Source organism: Thermobia domestica, chromosome 4 (assembly GCF_964235325.1).
Source record: "Thermobia domestica chromosome 4, izTheDome1.hap1.1, whole genome shotgun sequence".
Lineage (NCBI taxonomy): Eukaryota > Metazoa > Arthropoda > Insecta > Zygentoma > Lepismatidae > Thermobia > Thermobia domestica.
Genome location: NC_137457.1, coordinates 215,572,910 through 215,589,749, shown reverse-complemented (window position 1 = coordinate 215,589,749; position 16,840 = coordinate 215,572,910).

Here is a 16,840-nt window from a genome sequence, read left to right as displayed (position 1 = left end):
AGAAACAAGTTTCTTTTCTCTCCGGCCGCTGCTGGTAGTTTCGTTTTTTCTATTTGTTTTTCAACAGGGGTATAGCTGAGCTATAAAATCCTTGGGGGGGGGGGAAATAGAGACAGAAACTAAGAAATTCTTGCTTCTGCTGCCTTCAAACGAACTACAAAATAAAAATAAAAAAGAAACAAGAGTACTCATTACCTTTCCTCTTTTTCTGAAATCTATAGAGGCGGAAATTTCATCTTGCAAACTCAAAATTGACCGTCTATACTTTCTATGGCAATAAAGTAATTCGTAGGGTTTGCCAAATGCTTTCTAATTCTTCTTCTTCCTTTCTTTTCTCAAGAACCTCCTTTCAGGCATCACTGGTGTTATTTTCGCGAAGTGAGAATACAAGGAAGCTTCTTGTTTCTTTTGGTTATGTCAATTTAAAATATGTATGCCTTTCTTTCTTTTTCTTTTCTTTTGGGAAACACTGAAAAGGGAGAGGGAGAAGGCGGGGCCACTCCGAAAATTTACAATTTTACATCTTCCGAGGGCTATGTGGTAACCTTTTTTCCCCTCTCGCATGGTAGTGTGTGTACATTACAAGTGATGGCAGCTTTGGCAAAAATTTCTATGAACTAACATCAAAGCCTGTCGGATGGAAAGGTTGAACCATGTGAGGCTACTTAATTTTTATAAACAAGAGGTCCAAGAAAGAAAGCTAAACAGAGAAGTAGAAAATGAAAACCTCATAACAAACCTCCTTCTTGATAGATGACAAATGCAGGCTCCATTGAGAGAAGATTGTCCCTTACAGAAACCGAAAAGAAAGGTCCGAGATCCCTTATATTTATTTTCAATATTGGGTTTGGTAGCAGGTCAATTCCGTGGAGAAGGAGGGATCATTGGCCATGCAGCACTTCCTGTTTCTATTGCCACCAAATTTCCATGAGTTCGTAGCCGCAAAAATAGAAACCAATAAATACATTAAAGTGAAAATTCGTTCTGTCCCGAAATAAAGTCCTTTTCTGAAGTAACAAAGCAGCGGCTGCTAGTCTTTGACGGATGCAGAGTTCTATGTCCATAATTTGACAACTTTATTTAGAAACTTTTCTTTTTTCAACCCGAAAAGTTGGTTAGTTGCGCTCTTTAGTGCAGGATAAGACGACGGTAGTTAGTCCGGTGCGATAGTTGTGCGTTTGTTCGCGATATTTTGGTTTCGTTGCCGTAGTTATTTGGTTAAGTAACATTTCGGTAATATAGGCGTAAGACGCATGTGCTGACGTGAAGCTGATCAACAGTATAGTTTAACTAGTTAATTTTAATAACAAAGTGAAAAAGGTTTCGTCGACTTCGTACTCGCATTGTTGTGTATAAGGCAAGTGTTTGATATATATATATATATATATATATATATATATATATATATATATATATATATATATATATATATATATATATATATATATATATATATATATATATATATATATATATTGTGATGTGCCCTATATAACACGTATATCATATAGTATGTTCCTTCTACTATCTTATACTACGCTTCAAAACCTGAAAATTAATTAATGAGACACTCACATAATATAAATAAATTTGCTTACTAATCGTCTAGGTAACTAGTAAACAATAAACTTAATATCAATACCCAAGGTTCAGGAAATTTTATATCAATCAGACCTTTCCGAGTAGACTAGTTTATTCAAAATTTCAAAAAACAAAAACAAAAAAAATAATGTTCTCTGTGATTAATATTCCTTAATGTAAATGATTTCTCTAATCAAAAAAAAAATTTCCTTCAGGTACACCTCTAGACCCAGAGGTCCCCACCTATTTAAAACCTTAAATAACAGTTCGCTCCAAACATGAAGCTTCCTTTAAAATTTGTCTAAAATTCCTTAAGAGAGGTTCTGAACATGCGTCCTCGTACAAGCCATCATGAACCTCACATACTCTAAAGACAGACCCAACATTCTGAGTACAGTCTGGCCTAAATCCCTAATTCAGGAATCGCCCTTTATTGGACAACCCTTAAGGAAATCAGCTAGCTAACAGACTTTAAAAGGGTAAAGGGAAATGGAAAATTCCTTCATTTAGGAATAAAGCACCTTCATTCAGGCTCGGTAGTAGGAATAAAAATCAAAACAAACCACAGCCTACCATCCCCTTATGTGAGGAATCAGCCGGGAAAATTCTAATCGGCTAATCAGAAACAACTAACCGAGGAAAAAAAAGTATATATTACTCATCCGGCTCGGTTGCCATAGCAACAGCCTTCCCTAAAATAAAAATAAAGAAATTTTCTGAAAACATACAGCGCTCGGAAGGAACGTTGTCACAATAGATCTAAAGATCCCTACTAAATTTCATTTCCTTAAATATTCCTAACCGGGAATCGAAGCTATCCTTAGACCATACCCATGGACATACAACCAGAACTCAAATATTCTGATTCGTATTCCGCTTAACAAGTCTAAAGGTTGACCCTATACACAGCCATCTCTTTCGGCTGTACCCCCTGCTCTGACTTAAAAGAAAAGTCGCGAAGCAAAAAAGAGACCCAAGGAGCACGAAAGCTCCTCCCGCTAAAAAATCCCGTCTCGATTCTATCAAAAGAATCCAAAATCTGCCTCCTCGCTGCCATTCCCTTCTTACTTATATACGATTTAACAGCTTTCCCCCTCTCCGCTACTACGAGAAGAAACTGTGACTGAGCTTAAGTGTTTCGAAAAGAGCTAGCTAGCTACTACACTTTTGCCTTACTTGGAATTAATTTTTTTTTAACTGAAAAGAATAACTTTAAAGATTAACATATACATATGTATTGTTTAATGTATATATATATATATATATATATATATATATATATATATATATATATATATATATATATATATATATATATATATATATATATACATTAAACAATACATAAATGCACACATGAAATATATAAATTTATATTAATAGACAAAAATACCAATCTATAATAATTTTACCAGCGCTGGTTTTTTAACCTAATTATATATGTATTAATAAACAAGAAATAATATGAATATTAGATTTCCTTTAAATATATGCATAAATGTACAAAACTAGCAATGGGCCTGAAAGTGCTCATTGCAATGTAATTACTCGCATCAACAATGGAAAAGTACATTGGAAAAAATTTTGAAACGTAAGAATAATTCGGACAACACGGATGCGAGTGATGCGAAACGGAAGTGTAGTGACAGTGTTCATGTAGTGTGTGAAAATAATTCTGAAGCTTCCGAAAATATTTCTAAGAATGTTGGGGAGGTTCAAAAAAGTTGTAGTGAACACGAAGATAACGAATCAAACAAAATGGAGGGCGTACCGGCTTGTTGGACACATAAGCAATGGCTACAATTTAAAGGTAAATACTCTTGATTATTTTATAACAGCGAGGCATTAGGATGCTTGACGTGTAAGGAAGTACAGACTCTAGGCGTGTGTTTTTCTAAGCAGGGTATTCATATTGCACCAGAGTGGGCAAAAGCCTTGATTCGTATTAGAGGGGGTGTTGCAAAGCTGATCAGCAAAAGCAGCTCAGAAAGAAAATTTATGAGCGTAGAGATTCAAAAGCACACACAAAAGCGGAAGAAATTCTTAAAAGTAGAAGTGATGATGGTAAGGAGAAGGAGAATACAGCCGCACAGGAAGTCACATGTCGCGTGTTTCGCACTGCTTATCACATTGCAAAACACAATCGTGCTTTTTTAGATCATCCGAAATTGATCGATCTACAAATGCTTAACGGTTTAGATATTGGAAGCACTTTACAGAGTAATGTCAGTTGTACGGAAATAGTACATCATATCGCGAAAGAAATGAGACACAAAATTGTAAATAGCATTATTGATCGTAGAACCAAAATTTCCATTCTTATAGACGAAAGTACCACAGTAGCTAACCAAACTGTGCTTATAGTGTATTTGAAAGGTGCAATAAATAATGGAGCTGTCATAACAATATTCTTCGATTTGATACCTTTAGAAAGGACCAAAGCGATTGATATTAAGAACTCGCTCATGGAATGCCTTGAGAAGCAAGGGTTGAGTAAAGAATTGCTCCAGGATATCTTGATTGGTTTGTGTACGGATGGAGCCTCAGTAATGCTAGGGAAACGTGCAGGTTTGGCAACATTGATGAAACAAGACTTCCCTCGTAGGGGTGTTCGATAAGGCTGAGGACCTATCGAACTTCGGGACTGAAAATTTATCGAGTTGTCATCGGTTACTCGAAACCTTTCGAGTATTTGAAATTATCGAAGTTTCGGGTATTATCGAAATTTCGAGTATTATCGAAGTTTCGGGTATTATCGAAATTTCGAGTATTATCGAAGTTTCGGGTATTATCGAAATTTCGAGTATTATCGAAGTTTCGGCTATTATCGGAATTTCGAGTATTATCGAAGTTTCGGGTATTATCGACATTTCGAGTATTATCGAAGTTTCGGGTATTATCGGAATTTCGAGTATTATCGAAGTTTCGGGTATTATCGATATTTCGAGTATTATCGAAGTTTCGGGTATTATCGAAATTTCGAGTATTATTGAAGTTTCGGGTATTATCAAAAGTAGTGATGGACAGTTCGGTTCCTTCACCTCTCCAATGATTCCTTCTTGCAGCCAAACTAGTCAAACAACATTTTTCATCTGATAAGTTATTGCAAAGTTGTATCTGTGAGGAGAAAGGAAAGCGTGCAGAAAGGGATTGCTTTTTCGTCCCCCCCCCCACAGAAAGCGTTCATTTTTTCCCTGAATTTTATCTCTTGTTTGTTATTTGCTAACAGCTAGTGTATTAGTGTTGCCAGAGATACGGTCTTAAACGTACAAATAGGGTAATTTGCTCTTCATACGATATAGTATACGCCCAACACCTCAACCATATTAATCACGCACGGTGTTGCTAAAAAGTTATAGCAAAATTTTATTTTTAAGCCAAATATGTTATCTTCTGTCGTGTTTGCTTTCTCTTAATGGCCACTAGTTCACACATTGCCGCAATCAGATATAATGATGCTTTGGGCGCAAACTCCCCCTTTAGCCTTTCAGTAAAATAAATGTTAGTCAAATCAGTGGTGATTTCAGGGGTTGTTCAGGAGGAATATTTCCCCACAAACATATCTCTGATCATGTTCACCGTGGTTTACCAGTATTTTTGCTACTTTCACCCTCCGTGTATTCAAAATCTCCCGGGGTAGGATTACCATAATTTCTGGATATTTTTAAGAATGATGTGTGTGTTTATTGAGAAGTTAAGAAAAGTCTAATCTTAACTTCCTAAAATGCTTATGCTCATTTTCTATACTTAAAATATATTTTTTTATATTATTGTCTTAATTATTTTCCTGAGTAAAGTATTCTTGCGAAGAACACCTTATCGTTATTGATTTTTTCATAAATATCAGCACAAGACAGAATTACAAGCCAAGCACTTGACCAAACACAGCGAAATTTCCCAGTCTTTCATTTTCCCTAAAATTTCGGGCATTAGTTAATCCCAGACAATTTTCCAGATCGGGCTTGTATCTAGGACGTATGATAAGACTACGCGGGGGAAACCTTGAAATCATCACTAAGTTTAATGAAGGTGAAAAACGGAAATAAATCTATTTCCTCGACAGTGAATCATATGTTCTATACAGTTGGTTTGTACATTATGATGAATCCACACACTAGCTGATCCAGAAGCGTCGTTTGGTGGAGGCAGATTGCTTCCTGAACGAATAATGTAGGTTTTAAAAACGTAAGAGTTTTACATCAATTTAGAATAACGTGGTGCATTATTTTATATAGAGTGTTTCAAAACAACACCGCCAACGTTTGGGTTGCCACATTACCTAATTTTAGCGGATACCACCAGATTTTCAGGTCTTATATTCGTCCTCCGCTTAATCATCTCTTAATCACGAAAAACCACCCGCTTTTCTGGATTGGAGAAAAATCTAAGACGACTTTGTTGATAAAGTGTTGTTATATTCAACGTAAACCGCTACATTTCTGTGTCAATCAGAATCGCAAATGGACAGATGACAGAAACAAGATGAACGCAAAAACTGTCAAATTATTATTACTGGTTTTGTACAATATGAAAGACGTATCATGCGTAGAATTTTATGATAAGATTTTACGCCATCGAGAGTTTTTAAAGGAAGTTAAAGGGAATGAAAAATGTAAAAAATTTGGCATAATCATACACATTTTGGTTCAACCCATGAATACTAATGTATGATCTCATGGGTGCGTATTTCTTTGATAACATTCTGTCCAGTTCAACTGAACACGTCTATGTTGTTACGTAATCTATATGTTCAACTAGTCTTTATATATTCAGAAATGATTGCAAATTGAATCTACGTATCCTTAGCATATTGTTTAGATTAGATTCATTATTAGTATTTTTTCTTTTAAAATGTTTATACTGTATTTCATATATTGTGAAACTGTGGTATTTTCGTATGTTAGTATGACTTCAAGTAGAAATCTTTGAAAATGATAAGAAATTTTATAAGAGATGGACCAAGACTCCTAAATATGTTTTAGCTTTCTTACGATAAAAGTTTAGAAATTATTTTGTATTCCTTAGAGAGAAAACCGTATGAACAACATCTGCCATATATCGCTTGCTTTTTTTTTTTTTTTTGAAAACTTGTCTTACAGAAATCCTTATTAGAGATATTTTACTGTAATACTTATTTAATACTTACTTTACAATTCGAGACTCACATTTCTTGAACTTAATAAAAGATTAAAGGCAAAAACTAAATTTTCTTTACTTTAGTTTTGTTAGAAAAGTACATTGGAAGTGTCACTCAACAAAGAAATCACTAAAAAAATGGTCAGAAGGATCGTCAGTATTTCTAATGCACAAATTCACATCAGTACTTACGGTTTAGAATCCCCCCTTTTCTAATTTCAAAATATGGCAACCCTATCCTGAGACCAAGATAAAACAAAAAGTATAGACCAACCTGGGTGCACAAATGCTTCCTTTTGGAGTTATAGGATGCCGAAAACATGAATAAATGAACTTTATAGGTCCATAGCTCCAATACTATAGGATCTACCGTAGTCCGGTTAAGATTTTATTTAAGAACTAGTATGTGCCCTATCCAAATATCCAAGTTTCAGAATGATCCGAATATCCCACATGATCTTTTCGCTGACATTTTCACTACAGTAACTTAAACACACTTTCCAGCACCGTTTCAGCTTGAATTAGCAGTATAACCTTGTTTCCCATAGAAAAATCTGATTACAACCGAAGTGCAATGTAATCGCAATCGATTTCAAAGACATTGGCTTCTTGTTTTGGAAAAGAAAGAAACAGTGATAAGTAGTCTATTGTATGCAGGACACGACAGGAGAGATAGGGTCTAATATTTCTTTCAACAACTGCAAAGCAAGTAACTGCACGACCATCTTTCTTGGAAAGTCTGTTTGCAACAATATACGAAGCAGCTGAGAGAACTCTTGAGGAAATAATGTTTTCTATTTTTCCTTAAGAAGTGATCGGAAGTTATTTTAATTGGATATGGAAATTGAATCAGAGCCATCGAAATGTAAGTCAGAGGATGTGTGTTTTTCTCCCCTTTCCCCTTCATCCTTTTGTCCCTCCCTGGTTCGATCCCCGACCAAGTAAGTTTGTGGTGGACAACATCGTGTCCGTGGGATTTCTCGGGGTACTCCCGTTTCCTTCCACATTCCCATTCCACCAATTATTCCATCATCATTCACTTGCCTTAATCATACTTCTCTCTTAGCTTAACAGACATAATAGTAGGTCATTAAACTGGAAGATTTCACTTCATTTCATTTTCCTTTAGTCTTCGTTCTGTCATATGTAAAGTTCTCTCTTGTGCATAGCACCATGCCATGAGGGCATGTAGGGAGTGTGCCCTCAGTCGTAGATGAATGTGGTGTTGTCGGCACCACGCTTCGACCGCATCCCCCCTCCCAGGTACGCATTGAATCTGAGGTTGGTAATGCCCAGAGCCGCATGGCATCTTATGCACAAAATCAAATATCGTAAAGTAACCAAGAGCAACAGATACCTGACATATGCATTTAGACCAATCCTCTTTAAAATCGGACAATCCGTTCGAAAGTTATCGTCGAATGCCACATACAAACAGACAGACAGGACGGCCTGTAATAGGGAGCTTCGCACCCAAAATTTTCAAGGTTTGTTTCACGACAATCTCAAATACTCGAAGGGCATTCGAGCGCCGGATAGTAAATTTTCAAAACAGAAGTTTGATAAGTCTTCAGCCTTATCGACTTTCCTTACCTCTACCTATATCAGTAACTATCTCTATACAGAACTTTAAATTAAACCCTCGAAATCGTATTAAAATTATTTTTCTGCCTGCCCCGTTATTGGCGCAATCGGCAAAGTGATTATTAGTAGACTAATGGTGTCTTGGATTCCAATTCCATTCAGGTGATGCATGTTTTCTCTTCCTCTTTCTCTCGTCTGACAGACTGCTTAAACATTATACAGATCTGTGGGGAAAAAACTTTTCCTTCACTTCATTGCTAAGGAGAGAAGTTTTAAAATAAACACTCTGCATATATGTAATACATATTATATACAACTATGATAACCTCGAATTCATTGTTTCTTCCGAACACTCCGATAATCCCGAAGTTTTCAAAATATTCAAGCGACTCGACAAATGCGATCATATTGATATATTTCTGTATTTGCTGCTTTCAAACAATTCGAGACTCTCGAAGAGTTCGAGTGTCTCGAAGTTGTCTAATGTTTTTTACATTTCGAGTGCCTCGAACACTTCGAGAGTCCCGAACATTTCAGGAGTCTCGAACATTTCGGGAGTCTCAAACATTTCGGGAGTTTCGAACATTTCGGGAGTCCCGAACATTTCGAGAGTCTCGAACATTTCGGGAGTCTCGATAATTTCGAGAGTCTCGAACATTTCGGGAGTCTCGATCATTTCGAGAGTCTCGAACATTTCGGGAGTCTTGATCATTTCGAGAGTCTCGAACATTTCGGGAGTCTCGAAAGTTCGATAATTCGATAAAATTAAAATTCTTTATCGATGAAACGGTTTTGAAATTTTATCGAATTGTTATCGATTACTCGATTATCGGAACAGCCCTATTCCCTCGTATTGTAACATGGCATTGCGTAAATCATCGGCTTGAGCTTGCAGTTCACGACGCATTGAATGACGTTACAGCAACAAACCATTTTGTAGCGTTTCTTGATAAAATATATTCAACTTTCAGTATGTCTCCAAAAAATCAGCACGAGTTAAATAAATGCGCTCAACAATGATGTAGCAACCTAACGAAAGTGGGGAAAATTTTGTCAATTCGCTGGGTGGCATCTTGGATGCTGCTAAGGATGAAAATCGCGATCGGAGAGAGAAATCAACGTTTCAAGGGCTAGCAAATAAGCTTGAAGAAAGTCACTTCATCACAAGTTTGGGAATAATGATGGATGTCTTGTGTGAGCTTTCTAGCCTTTCAGAGTCCTTGCAAGAAAAGACTATAGCCCTACCGAAGGCAAACAAACTCATATACAGAACAATCGAGGTGTTTAAGGCCCACAAAGAGAGAGAGGAGGCATACACTGGAGAGAAGCCATAAAAGAGAAACATTTTAAAGGAGTTCCCTTGAAAAGAGTGGCAGTAAAAACAACGCTTCGGAAATTAACAAAGGGCAGTTCTATGAGAGTGTAATTACAAACTTGAACAGAAGGTGCTTGACTGAGAAGGACACTGTGTACTCCGAAATGATGAAAATTATTTACCCTGAGTACTGGCCGGAAAATATTAATGTCGATTATGGAGAACAAGACTTGAAAGAATTGTGCGAATTGTTTTCTTTATGTTTTCGAGAAACTATTCAAGCTTATCGTGACTTTAAGGATAGTTGAGGCAGGCAAGTCTTGGAGGGAATGAAGGTAGTAATGCAGTGTGTGCAAACGATACCAGTCAGCAATGCTGAGTGTGAGCGGGGTTTCAGTGTAATGAATAATGTTGTCACGCCAACTAGAAACGCGCTATCGGTTGGAAGTGTGTCATTGTGTCATCTTTAATGACAATAAATATTAATGGTCCGCCATTGTCATACTGGGATCCCCTCCCGAACGTTAAGCGCTGGATATCCCAAGGAAGAAACACCACCCTCTCAAGTTGCAAGAAAAGACAGGAGGCAGAGGAAGACAAATCGAACTAAGATTTATGGAAACTACTGTGACATAACTGCATCCATTGTCTTATAAGAGATAAGTTCAGCTATTTTGATATTATTATTCACATAAAAATTATGTGAAAATACTATGTTGTCATGAGATTTGTTTGATTTGTATTTGCACAAATTTTTCCCAATATGGAAGTGCCTGGAACTTAAGTTACAAGATTTGACTAAACCAGACACACACACACACACACACACACACACATATATATATATATATATATATATATATATATATATATATGGTAGCCAGGAAGGGTCCTGGTACTTTTTCATCACGAATTTAAACACTGGTTGGACGTATAGGCTTAAATATATTCTGGTATGTAACAATGGATAACAATTTAATATATGTAGTATGAAATATGATATATTGTCGAAATGTTGCCTAGCAACATTTTTACACGAAATAAGAAAATTTTAACAGAAGTGAAGAAATTAATGGCAGGAACCAGACATTTTTGGACGGAAGATGAGTGGCATGTGATCTATTAAAGCAGAATGGTTAGAGTGGTTGTTGTAGAACAAATAGTACTACTTCATTTTTAAAGATTTTTTCTCTGCTAACTACTGCATTTCCTATCAATAATTATGTGTTGAAGGTGAAGGGAGCGTATTTGGTTCTGTCTTAGAAAAAAGTTATACAGGGCGATGTAAAATTCACTTTTGTAAAAGATATTTTCAATTGACTTTGAGAAAAATGATGAAACTGTAGCTATTAAGGTAGGTTCTTTCTGTATTTCTGAAATATACAGATATTTCTTCCTCGAGTGTTGTTTGTAAGCCATATAATGGTGTGTCAATGTCAGGGATCATGGAATCGACATTGAGCGGGTGCCATTTAGTGGCATTTTGTAGAAACAATGAATTAGTACTACACGCAGGAAAAATGTGACGTTCTTTCACATATGTGACTTCAAATAGACGTAGCAATAGAAGAAATATATGTAAGATGGAATGTGAAATATAAATATGCTTATCTGGGAAAGTATGGACCTAATTTTGTTTCATTTAAATACCATGTAGTAAAGTGTTCACGTAACAATCTAGAATTAAGAGTCACGACAAACAAAGAATATTTCATGTATCACTTTGTTACATTTACGATGTTGTATAAAATTTTATAAATAACATGTCATTTTGTTTAAGTGTTCGTGAAAACCCATAAGAAGTCGATCGACACCGAACAATAACCATTTTTGTTTTATCAACTTGTTAGTGTTTTGTGAAATAGTTTTTTTGTGGTAACATGTCGATTAATTAAAATAAGAATGACTTAGGCATACCGTTTCCACTTATTAGTGGTATAGATATGGCTTCATTGTTCACGTAACACTGAACCACAAAAGTATCTCTCCCTGTAAGTCCTAAAATTCCATTACTTGGGGTCCAGGTCATTTGCAGTTGTGAAAACGCCTAGACAGATGCAAGACAACTTACACGTAACTTTTCTCAGCACTAACAGTAGCTGATAGCCATGATCCAGGTGTTTATGCAGGAAAAACTATAAGATAAGTGACTAATAAAACAGTTCTTTGTTGTAAGATGATTCCCTATGGTTCGGATCGTGTTTTCCAAACACCATATATTAATATCATTACTGCTGTGTATGTAATGTATTATTTCTTTATATACTGTATGTTTAAACAAATAAAAATACTGACCACGCATGAATGAGTAAATACTTGGAAGTATTTGAAAATATCAAATCTAGAACAACTGTAGAAAATAAGTTTCTAAATAATTGCCTCCATGGAGAGACCTATAATTCTCCTCATTCCAAAATCTTTTTCTTTCTGGAGGAGAAATGATCTTGCTTGTCACACTATGTATTGAAATTGAAACATTTGAAAAAGTTTCAAAATGGCTGGAATTCGAACCCGGGTAAGTCGAATAGAAGCTCAATACGCTAACCACTTACCTGCTTAGTTTTATTGTTCTTGTAATTGTCTTTATACAAATGGTGTACAAGAAACGGACTTACTACGGGTGTAATACAATACAAGAGTTCTTACTACAACATAAGGAACAATATAATGTACAACAATAATCGCTAAATATTAAAGTAAAAACGAAACGATAAACTTACATCAATAGTAGTTACTTTCGTTTTCTTAACGAGAAGGAAGGAGCTTACAGCAACACCAATTTTGAAAACCGACTAAAATACTGCCTGTCGAACTCGGGGAAAAAGAGCTTTCGGGGACTACGTCTTAAAAAAATTAAGTACGTGCGAGCATCCAGCAAAGGTACATGGCGATTGATATAGACACGTGTACACGGCACAAAAAAGCACAGCTTAATGTTTAGTCTGTGGGAAATAAGGAAAATTCGGAAAGAAAACATATGATACTGTGAATTGGTGTGGTGGTCGTCGACAAATTTGCCCTAAGGAGGACGGCTCATAAACATAGGGAATTCATAACTAGGCCAAAAACATCATATCCATTTCTGTGTGAAGGATTCGTTAATAGAAACTTTAGTATAGAAATCGAGCATAGAGTTTGATATTTCAATCTGAGTGTTACGAAACCCAACCCTCCCTGCGAACAGGGAAGATAAATTCCTGTACGTGGAATGCAAAAATAGATGCCAGGTCAAGTACTCCATAGGAATAAAGAGTCAAACCGCTTAAGAAACAATTCCAGTAATAGGAAAATTCGAGTTTCGCACCACAATTTAGGTGCAATGTAAATATTGATAAAGTGGAACGATGAATTAAATGAAGGCGACAGAAACGCTGTGAAAAAAAAAGCTTGCGAATTTGTAACAACAACAGGGACCAAATCTCCTCGAAAAGGGGAGTAGGATTTGACGTAAATGGGATACCTAAGATCTTCAACGAAGTGACGTGAGGTAAACACGGTAAATTAGACTCGTTAGGAGGTAAGTGGAAACCATTGAACTGTAATAGTTTTCTGTACATTATACTCTAATCCTTAACAAAGTGCGAAACGCTGCAACCTTGCAAAAACCCGCACAATAATTACAGGATCCAATCCGGTGATCGTGACCTCATCCGCATACCCAAATATATATTGACTCAAGAAACGGGAGAGTCCAGGGAGTGCAGTGTGGCTAACTGAGTAAAGGATCTAATGCGAGTGCAAAACGTGTCGTCGACAAACTACATCCTTGTTTCACCGGAATAAGAGAGAACAGGTGGCCGTTAATATGGGTGCAGAAATTGGCCGTGGTATATACATTAGTAACGACCGTGCCTAAGGCTAAGGGAAATCTCCAGGCCTCCAGTACCTGCAACGAAAAACCGTGGTCTAAACTGTCTTACGCTTTTTCTAAATCTACAGCTAATGCACCCGCTTGCACCTCCCGAAAAGGAAAATATTGCGCAAAGAGCGAAGAGTATACTAAAGGTTATTCTTAGCATGGAGTGCTAGCTGATAAGGACTAATATGGTGTCGGATGATTGGTCGAAGTGGGGCTGTAAGCATTTTGGTGAACAACTTAAGATCGACGGGCAATAAAGAAATAGGTCGATTGTCCTGAACATGATGCCGTGCGCGTGATTTCGGAATGAGGACTATCATGGCGGTAATACGACCCAATCCTTCGCCTCCTAACAAAGCATTGAATAAAGCTGTAACAGAGAGACTGAGATGATACCAATACTGTTTATAAAACTGGATAATTAATTCATCTTCTTCAGGGCCACTGCTTCCCTTTGTCCTCCTGAGGATTGCGAAAATTTCATCCGCATTAATGGGATTGATCAATGTCTGACTCTCACCATCCGTGAGATGATGAGATGTCGTGGACAAAATTTCCGGGGCATATGTGTAGTGTATGGAACGTGCCTTCGTAAATTCCGTATGGTAGCGCATGAAGTCTTATAACATCTGCGTAGAATTTGTAGCAGTGGTGTCTTCTCCAGAATGAGAGAGTACATGGCAGTAGAATGCCGCTGTCGAAAATAAAATCAACATGATAAATAGTTATAGTCTCCTCCGGAAAACTATACAGGTATTCCTGACAAATACGCACTGAAGGAAGTATAGGAGTAAACCGTTTTCAATCGGTGTTTGATGCTGTTAATGCAGGCGAGGTTAGCTAGGGAAAGCGGAGCATTCCAAACCTTCCAGAGAGCTTGGTATAAAATTTCATGTAAATGGTGATCGTATTCGCTCGCGACTCACCCTTGCCATTGAAAGAAGCTGCGAATTTAGGTTTACAAAATCAATTCCATCTTGAAATAACAGAGGGGTAGTACCGCTGCATGCTGCACCAAGTTAATCGACCTGTAAATATGGCCACAACCTTCATACGAGACATTATTTCAGTATTAATCTTCCAATAAGAAAGACCGCGAGCTGACGGTAGCAAAAAAAGGCATTTTGAAAGCTACTTCTATAACAGTATGATCGGAGAGCTCGACTTGGATTGTATTTTGTTGTATCACCGCATAGCATAAACTCTTTGAAATGTATATTTTGTCGATTCGACTCTTAGTGGTAAAACTGCGTGGGTAAAAACATGCGGTGAGTCTTGGAAGTCAAAATGAAAGGGATTCTTTCCCGTTAATATTGTAGCAATTTTACGTAATTTGAAAATAATATAATACAAACTATGAGACTCTCCTTTTAGAACAAAAAAGCAAACACTGTAAGATACAACAACATGACATACAATATTGATGGAAACCTTGAAAACAGGTGTGAAAGTCAATACCGCAAATCAAACACTCCACGCCTCAAGGAAGTTCTGAGTCACATATAACCTCTTGTTCTGCCGCACTTGTAGCCTCAAGGCCATACTGTTCTTTTTTCTCCTAGAATTCCTAGTTACTTACCGTCTTTTTTGCTGGGAGGAAAAATCAGATTGCACTGAGATATCGATATGTTCAGCTGGAGACGGGCCATTATTGTCTTGTATTGTAAGCGAAGAACCAGGCAGCAATGTTAACATTTCCTGCGCTGACGGGCGAGATGAATCAAGATCCATGATATCCACAGAAGTAATCTGTAAAGACCGGGGTGCTGAGCTGACTTCGGGATCTCTCGTAACGGGCGCTTTGTCTATTAGGGATGAATTCACTCGAAAGCGGGGGTTAGCACTAACAAAATAAAATAGTGATCAGTCATAGAAGACAACCATGACTAGCTCTGGGCGGCGGTCAGGGGGCAATGACAACAGCGAAAGCGATCCTGAAGAGGAAAAAGAGCGATGCACTTTACCAACCTCCGTCATATGTAGAGGCGCCTGGTCACTGCCGTTTGTAGCTGGTTTGCGTTCTTCAGTGGGCACGTGGCTATCGTGTGAAAATTCGATTTACATCGGAAGCAAGTAATAGGCTGGTCTTCGTAAATTATGCTTACTTTAGAACCTTGCACTTGATACGAGACCGTGTATGCTTATGTATATCCATATTAACAATACGTACGCCACTGTCTATGACAGGGGGAAAGGAGGCACTCCATAGTTATGGTTCCAGTTTGCGCACTGTACCATAAGATTTAAAGTGTACTTCTAGTAATGATAACGTTAATTCAAGAGGAAAGTCATACGAATCCCGTCATTAGCAGCTACGATCCAGATTGTGCTTGTTTCAACAGACACATGCGTGAATTCTACAAACGAAGGAACTGTTGCAACAAAATGTTCATATGATTGTAAATGTTTAAACTTTATATACTATATGATTTTTCGTGTAACTGGAAAGCGCAAATGTTGTCAAAGATATGAGGAAACTTACTGTCCAAGACTTGACTAGCATTTGGTCTTACGCTTCTATATCTTCGGTCAAATATGAATTGCAATTGTAAGTCCTTCTTATATTCCATAGTAGAACAAACTAGTAAACCTGCAAAATATTGTACACAAAGGGTGTTATGAACAAGCACACAAAAAACACTAAACTTAGTAAAAATAAAGCACAAGTATTTCCAACAAACGTGTGAGTAACAATATTAGGCAATCTAATGGGACCAACTCTACTCACGATGTGAACAGCTCGAGAACACGGACTCAACTGTCACCAACCGCACCCCTTCATCTTTCATCCAAACTATTAGCTAGTAGCAAATCGTTGCATGTAACACAATACAAAATACTAATACTCGTATACTGAGACGTCCCTTATGAGTGCCACAATGACTTTCTCGAGATTTCCTCCTTTAACCCAAAACCAAGTTATATAGAGGTTCCTCAATCAGAAAAATATCACGAAACGTTCCTCAAGTTAAGGCTACCTCATCGTTTTCAGCGATGGTTCCTATTTACAGCACAATTCTTACTTACTTTCTAGTTTCCAAAGAAGAAAAGAAGGTATAAATTAATTTTACACTCTTTGAATTATATCAACACCTGTGGAAATAGTATTTGCTATGTTTATCTAAGATAAATGGCTCAAGCACCGCACTCTTACAATAACGGCGGATCTGACCTTTACGATATATAATGGTAATGTGTTTGTTATGGACACAATTACGATGAATTTCAATTAAATTATCATAGTCTTACTAATTCCTTGTTGAATTATCGATAATTCTCAGTAGAAAAAGGGATGAAATTTGAAAGTCCCAAATCAAGGTAAGTAAACCAACGTACAGAAGCTTACATTACAAATTTTATGTGTA